The sequence below is a fragment of the Pteropus medius genome, unplaced genomic scaffold, assembly GCF_902729225.1.
Source record: "Pteropus medius unplaced genomic scaffold, Ma_sr-lr_union100, whole genome shotgun sequence".
NCBI classification, from domain to species: Eukaryota; Metazoa; Chordata; class Mammalia; order Chiroptera; family Pteropodidae; genus Pteropus; species Pteropus medius.
This window is the reverse complement of record NW_024349800.1, coordinates 60,065,855-60,073,237: the sequence shown is the minus strand read 5'-3', so window position 1 is coordinate 60,073,237 and position 7,383 is coordinate 60,065,855. Positions and strand designations below refer to the sequence as shown.

At 51.4% G+C, this 7,383-nt stretch overlaps 1 protein-coding gene across 2 annotated transcripts in view; it reads left to right on the top strand.

Annotated features, from left to right (window-relative positions):
- Window positions 1-1,089: 1,089 nt before the first annotated feature.
- LPIN1 (lipin 1) overlaps window positions 1,090-7,383 on the top strand; it is a 93,691-nt gene continuing 87,397 nt past the window's right edge. The window contains exon 1 of one of the 2 annotated variants that reach the window (XM_039887824.1): window positions 1,090-1,224. The gene's annotated coding sequence lies outside the window, so the exon portion shown is untranslated. Of the gene's footprint in view, window positions 1,225-1,292; window positions 1,353-7,383 lie in introns of those variants that run through there. The other variant, XM_039887825.1, reaches the window with a different exon arrangement.

The following is a 7,383-nucleotide window of genomic DNA, read 5'->3' as shown; positions in this document are numbered from 1 at the left end:
GCCTCCCTGGGCTCTGCAGAGAGGGGTGGGGCAGGGCTGTGCCTCGGGGTGCACCCCTCCTGCACCGTCGCCTCCTCCCCCAACCTTCTCCAATCTCTCTCAGCCTGTATGAGCCTCAGGGTCTTCATCTTTACAGCTGGAGCTAATAAACCCGCTTTGCCAGCTTATCGTGAGGGTAAATGACGTGAGGTTTGCAAAGTCTTATTTTTCCCTGAGCGGCTGCGTGAAAGATGTAACAGAAAAAGCTGTGGAAAAAGTATAAATTCACTGAATATTCCATGGGAACTGTAAAGTCTGTGAGCCACAGGCTGGTGTCACCCAGCTCTTGCTGTTCCGAGCTCTTGAGTAGCCCCACGTCCAAGCTGCAGGAATGATCTATCTGACTGAGCAGGCAGAGCAAGGGCCACCTGAGCTGGAGCAAGGGCCAGCCCAGGGACGTGACATTCTTGTCCTTTTTTTTCTCTCAAGGAAGAACCACAGCTATGCGGAGCTGGAGGTTGGGAGTTGGGAGTGGTTGGGCTGGTGTTGGAGCTAAGGTTTTCACTGATGCACAGTGGAAAACAGGGAACAGGACAGTGTTCTGTGCTGTGCATGCAGATGCGAGTCCGCCCACCTGACTTTCCGGGGGAAGATAATGACTCATTCCGAGAGAATGCGCCTCCCATTGCGAGGCAGTTAAAGTGTCTTTTACGAAATGATTCTAATAGCAGAAGGTATTTTCCTTTTGTCTTTCCTCCCTCCCTCATTTTCCTCCTTTTTATTTAAAATAAAAGTTGACAACGCAATGGCAGTCACCACCCATGCGTCCCCAAACAAAAATTATAAAATACTATTGTTTTTTTTTCATTCATTTATTCATTCTAGTAGTAAATACTCATTTGGCTTCTACTTTGTGGCAGCAAATACAACAGACACACATCCCCGTCCTCCGGAAGCTCATATTTCAGATGAGGAGAAAAGAAGAAAGAAACAAACAAGTCAAACCTATGCCAGAGGGAGAGGGGGGTATGCAGAAAAATAGAGCAGGGGGAGGGTGACAGGGAGCCCGGACGGGCGGATGATGCGGTTTCAAAGGGACGGGGTAGGGCAGGTCTCACTGAGAAAGCGACCTTTGGACAAAGATGCGAAGGAGGCGGGGGACTGAGTGACGTGCTCACAGGCGCCCAGGCCCTGAGGCGGAGGCATCGTGACGGGTTCCAGGCTGGTGTGGAGCCAAGAGCATGGGTGAGCGGGAGCTGGAGGTCACGTCCGGGAGCTGGAGGTCACGTCCGGGAGCTGGAGGTCACGTCCGGAGCAAGGGACTGGCGGTGCTGGCTGACCTCGCAAGGGCGCTGGCCTTGACTCCTAGCGGGATGAGAAGTCATGGGGGCCCTTGGGGCGGGCCCTGCCTTCGAGTGTGTGCATTTCAGGGACCAGTCTCTTGGGCTCTCGGCTGACAGGGCAGGACAGGGGGACGAGTGGGAGGCCGTCGTAATAAATCCCAGTGGGAGGTGAAGGTGGTTTGACTCTGGCAGCTGCAGTGACAGGGTGAGAAGTTTCTGGCGGCGTTGAGAAGGCCGAGCTGACGGGATGTCAGACAGACTGGCCGTCAGGGCTGAGAGAAGAGAGGCCGGGAGCCACGGGGGCTCCGGAGTTGTCCGCAGCGTTGGACCGGGCGTGGCGGGGCTGGGGTGGGTGGCTTCGTGTGGGCAGTTACCGCTGAGGAGGCGGCTGGGTGTTCTCGGACGTTGCAGGAGCGCGACGGCCGGCATTCCTGGCCGGTCGTACTGTGGCCAGGGCTCGGGCAGTGACATCTCCTCCAGCAGGGACCGCCAGGTGGGGACACGAGGGGCTCGCCTCTGAACTTTGGAAGAGTTTATTGTGACTGGGATGAAGAGAACAAGACTCTTTCGAGGGGAGACTCGTAGCCGAGGGACACGGAGGATTTGAGTAGTCGGGAGGTCTGGTTCTGGGCTGGAGCTGGGGCCCTGAGCAGGCCCGCTGTGACTTCGGAGCAATGACACTGTCCCGCAGGGCTTCTGCAGTCTACGTGAGACTGCCTGTGGCATTTGTGACCACAGGGTGCCACTCTAAGGTCGCTAAGCTGGCTATTATTCACGGGAGAGGTGGCATCAGAGACCACCCTTATGAGGTACCCTTATGAGGAAAAAGAAAACCATAAACCATGGCAGGGCGGATGCAGAGGCTTCTGCAGTTTGTGGTTTGCCCCGGGCACTGGCTCGGGGGCGGCTGGGGGCTGACAGCCAGCCTGCCCTCTGCTCACCCAGCCTGCGGGGCCCTGGACGGAGGCCGGCTGGGACAGCCGCAGGAAGGGGCACCTTTGTGAGATCTGTTCATGCGGGGGGCTCTTCCGTTCGCTCGGCACAGAGGGGCCCAGTGTGCCAGCTGTGGCCATGATTTTCAGCACCTGCACTTCCCAGCATGGAACCTTCGATGTCAAAGAAATGTCTAGCCCCCCAGCCTGTGGATGGACTAAGAATGGGCGACTTGTGAGAGGTGAAGACGGCGGTCTTGGTGCCCTTCCTTCTCAGCTCCCCTTTCCCCGCCGACCCCCACCGCCCCTCCTCGCCCCTCCCCGCAGCCACCAGGGCCCCACGTAGCACAGTTCGAAACCCGTCGGGGAGGAGACCTCCTGTAAGCCGTCCAGCTCTGGGATCTCAGGTTGGAGTTTTTTCTGGAGCGACATAGAGTGACAGTCTCCACACCTCACTTTGGCAGACTGAGCCTTTCTGTGTGGCCAGGCCGGGGAGGCCTCCGTTTCCATGGTTACACCCTTCAGGCCCCGCCTGCTCCGTGAGCCCTAAGGGCTGTCATTTGGCCCTGGTGTCCTGGCTCAGAAATACCCCTTAGAGGGCGTTGTCCCACTGGGACCCAGGACAAGCCACACTTGGGCAGGGATCACGTCCCTCTGCTCCATGCAAGTGGGGACATATGAAAAATGAGGTAATACATGAAATGTTTTCAGCCAACAATAAGAGAGTTCTGTTGACATTCCCGAGTGAATTCTCTTTCTCAGGACAAGGTGACTTAAACTGCAAAGTCATCCAAAATAAGGGAAAAGGGGACTTGGCTAGCTGGTGTCTTCTCCGATTTGATCTAGGCAGAAACTGCGTTTATTAATAACCACTGGATAGACACTTGGCAGTTAATGGTGAAGCCAGATGGGATCAGGTTTCTGGGTTTTACCCAGTTAGAAGTGCCCAGTGGGTGAGAGGTCACCGGCTGGAAGGAGAAAGCCGGGCCTTCCACCCCGAACACTGAGCGGCCTCCCTGTGTGATAGTATCTTACAAGCATGTGAGTTAGTCTCAGTTTATGGATAATTCAAAGTGCTTTCAGAAGTGATAAACGTGCAGGCTTATTATCACTGCTGCTGTTTACTGAGTGCTTTCCGTGGGCCGGTGCCCTGCGAGGCATCTTTCCCTTTTCGTCTCGGCAGAGCTCATGAGAACCATGGCGTGGAACGTTAGCCTCGGTTTACACACGGAGGAGCTTAGAGAGAGTCTTAACCGGCCTGAAACCATAATTCCAGTGCAGGTCGCCCGCTGGGAAAGACCATGCTCTCTCCACCGGAAGTGCTGCCTTCCTGCTGGTCTCTGGATAGCATTTGTGGGAATGGATTCCAACTTTCCTGGGGGCCAGGTCTCTCAGCCTGCGTGTCTCTCTGCTTAGCCCTGATGCTCAGGGCTAGAGATCTGGCTCTGCAGCATGGAGCGCCTCACTTGTATGACGGTCATTTCCAGCTGATGCTCGATACCTCTTCTTAGGGTGACGGCGGGGGTGGGGTAGAGAGTAGGAGAGACTGTGCTCTGTGGATCCCGCCCTTGTGAGCTTTTTGGATGAAAGAAGACTTAATGATCGATGGGATCCTTAATGCTGGATTGGAAGGGGTCTTGGGGCTGGTCATCTAATGTGAGCTCGCACTCAAAGCTGGCCTCTCGGGAGTCCTACACTCTCAGTCCTGGACATCAGATCCCTGATGGAGTTTGCAAATGACATACAGATGGCATTCGTGACCCTGCGGGGAGTTATACGGTTCTCTTTTTGAGTCTTAGTATGTCTGTCTTAATTGTCATTTCACTGGTTTTAGACCTGTCAAGGCCCTTTGACAGGTTGTTATCCCACGTACTGATTTTGTTACGTCTGAGAATCTTACTCGCTTTCCTTTCCTGACCGCTATTGATTCGTAATTGAAACAAATATTTTTCCATCCCACGTTCTTGTTTCTCTTCAGATTTTATGACCAGATTGAATCCCCATTCTTTGAGTGGTGCTCCTTCATTTTTAAACATATCCCCTTAATGTCTAATTTAGTTTTGAATTATTTTTTTATTTCTATATTTCTGATAAACATCACCTAGACCCTCACTCACTCTAGGTTGTAGGTTGTTTGTCCTCAGTATTTAAAAAATATTTGTCTTCTATGAGACTTAAATTTTCTCCTTTGCCTTCTATGTTCTATGTCACTACAATGTGTGGATTTAATTTTATTCGCCTCTCTCTATGCTCAGAGCTTACTTTCACTCGTCAGTCATGTCTTTCATCAGTTTTAGAGGAGTTTCAGATGTCTTTTCAAGAGCTGCTCCTCTGTGATGCCCTTAATCCTCCTTTCTGGAACACTTACCAGGCACAGATTTTAGGCTCCCCGTATCTTGTCTGCCCCCTAGATAGTTCCTCCCTTTTGGTTCCTGCTTTATCTCTTTGGCTTGCTGTGCTGGTTGAGTTCTTCCTTACTGCATTCCACTTCATGAATCCTCTCTTTTACTGCTTCTTCTTAGATATTATCCACTATATTGATATGTTTGTTTTAATTTCAGTGACTACAGTTTTCAATTCCCAGGCTTCTGAACGACTCTTTTCCTTGGTTACAGACTAGTGTTTGATTTTTATGTCTTTCTGTCTCATAATTTCTCTTTTTAGTGGAAGTTGTTCCTTAATCTGTATCTTTAAGCATCCTAATTAGAGTTATTTAGGCTCATTGTCAGGCTGGTCAGTGAACTGACTTTGCTGTGAATCCATATTCCAAACATTTATTTCCTTTGCTGTCGTCATTAGCATTGTATTTCTTCGCAAGTGTAGGAATTTTGCTTTTGGGCTCATTTTGAATGACTATTTTATTTGTTGTTGTTATTTCCTTCCTCAGATACCTCAGATACCTCCTCCCCACCAAAGTTCTTTGTCCTCCAACATGAGGGCTGGGTGATTTGAGAGACACACCCCAGGCTAGTTGCCTGTCCAGGTCCCTGGGGCACAATCCAGAGCCTGCAGAGCTCCTTCTGTGTATTGAAATTGGGGAAATTTGACACCCAGACTCGCAGCCGGAGAGCCACTCGGAAGGTTGCGTCATCATCCTCCCAGCACCCTCTCTAGCCTTAGCTCTAAGGAGCAGGGCTGCAGAAAATTTTAAGTCTCTTTGGCCAGCAGTGTGGCTTCAGGGTGGAGCCTGGCTCCTGTGCCCCTTCTCACGTGGCCCTCCGCAGGTGCGGCCCACACCCTCTGCTTCCGGACAGGGCCTCGTAGGCCAGTGGCTTTACATGTCTAATCTGTCTGGTTCGTGACAGCACTAGCTTGGTTTTGGGCCTCACTACGCTCTTTCGTTTTGTGCTTTTATGCGGTATGAGTTTGCAGCAGAGGGGCTGTTTCAAAGTACAAGCTCACCATGCCATCTTGACCGAAAGTCACATACGTGCTTTCTGTCCCAACCCCACACTGAGGAAATGTTTAAGAAGGAAAGAGCTAGAATAGAAGCAGTGACATGATATCCAAGGCAATTTGCACACCACTCAGGAAGGTTAGCTTAACTAGCTGTACTTATTACAGTGTTACCCAACCCAAGTTATCCAACCAGCCCTTTAGGGCATCGTGAAAGATTTATCAAATGCCTTGTTGAAATCATTACTTACCCTTGTGTGTGTGTGTGTGTGTGTGTGTGTGTGTGTGTGTGTGTGTGTGTGTGACATATTCCCCTCATCTGGGAACCTAACTATTCCTCGAAAAAGGAAAATGTTTTCTTTGCCAGAATCGTGCCCTCTAAATTCTGGTGGCTACCACTTTCATACAGGTTGTCAATGTCAGTGGCTTTCCAACACTAAGAATGACTCGGTTGGGGGCGTATGGGGTGAAGTCCCCAAGTTGACTGTGCCCTAACTGGAACCCCGCCACACTGTGTATCCTCAGTAGGCGAATTCAAGTGCTGGCATATTCTAAGCACAAGGTCATCACCTATTACTCCCCACGGGGTTTGGAATTTTTTGAAGTGTGGTCCCACTTCCTTCTTGCTTGGGCTCTGGCCCCGTGCGAGGTCGCGTGAGTGACCTCACCTGTAGCACGCGCTGCCGTGAGGGTGCGATGATGGAGGCGGTGCTTCCCATGTACCGGGACCACCTGAGAGCATGACGAATCCCCGGGTTCTGCTGCTAGAGATTTTGACTCCGCAGGTCAGTGGGGGACTGAGCACGTAACACGTTAGTGAGTTCTCCCTCGAGTCCGATAAGCAAGCAGGTTTAGGTCCCGAGTGGTAATGTCTGCCAGGTGCTTTGCAGACAGAGCTTGGGGCCCAGCAAGGGCTCTGCGGGGCGTCCACCCCGTGTCCCTTCTCTCCTCTCTCCTCCAAGGTGTGCAGTTTGTGTGAGATAAAAACCACAGGATGCAACTCATTTAAATGGCTCTTCTCCAGATGTTTCCCTTGGATAAAGATAGAATAAAGGGCAATGCTTAGCTCAAAGTGTTCATTCAAATTCCACCCCCGTTTATTGGGTCATTGCTCTGAACCCTTTGGTAAGCCCCGCGATACGGAGATAAATAGGATTCTGGCCGTGCCCCTGAGATCTTGGGATTATACAGCAGTCTGAGAAAGCGAAGCCAGCGAGACAGCCAAAGTGGGGGAGAAATCTTATTTTGGGTCAGGGGCCAGCCTTCCTCATGCACTTTAAATGACATCCCAGAGGCTTTCTCGTGCGGTGCGTGTGTCCAGGTATTGTGACAGCTGAGATGGATATGGTAGGTGGAGCTAGAGAGTCAGGAACAGAAAAGGCAGAGGGCTAGTCCTGGGGTCCCAAAGGTCAGGCGGGACAGTGGTCTTTGGGAAGGGCTGCGCACCTGTTGGCACCCTTGGGCAATTTTTTTTTTTTTTTTAAGACTATGGAGTCCCAGATGCTATTCTTATGAATCAAGTTTCTGGCACTGAGCTTTGGGCACCGTTAACAAATTGCCAATGCAGCTCTGATGTGTAGCCAGGTTTGGGACACACTAGGGATTCTAGAATTTTCTAAATGTGATCCAGGCACTCTGCCGAATGATCTGGTCAGCAGTCTGAGCGAGTCTGACTCTAGAGGCCCGTGCTATTCACAATGTGGTCCTCAGACCAGCAGTAGCATCAGCACCAC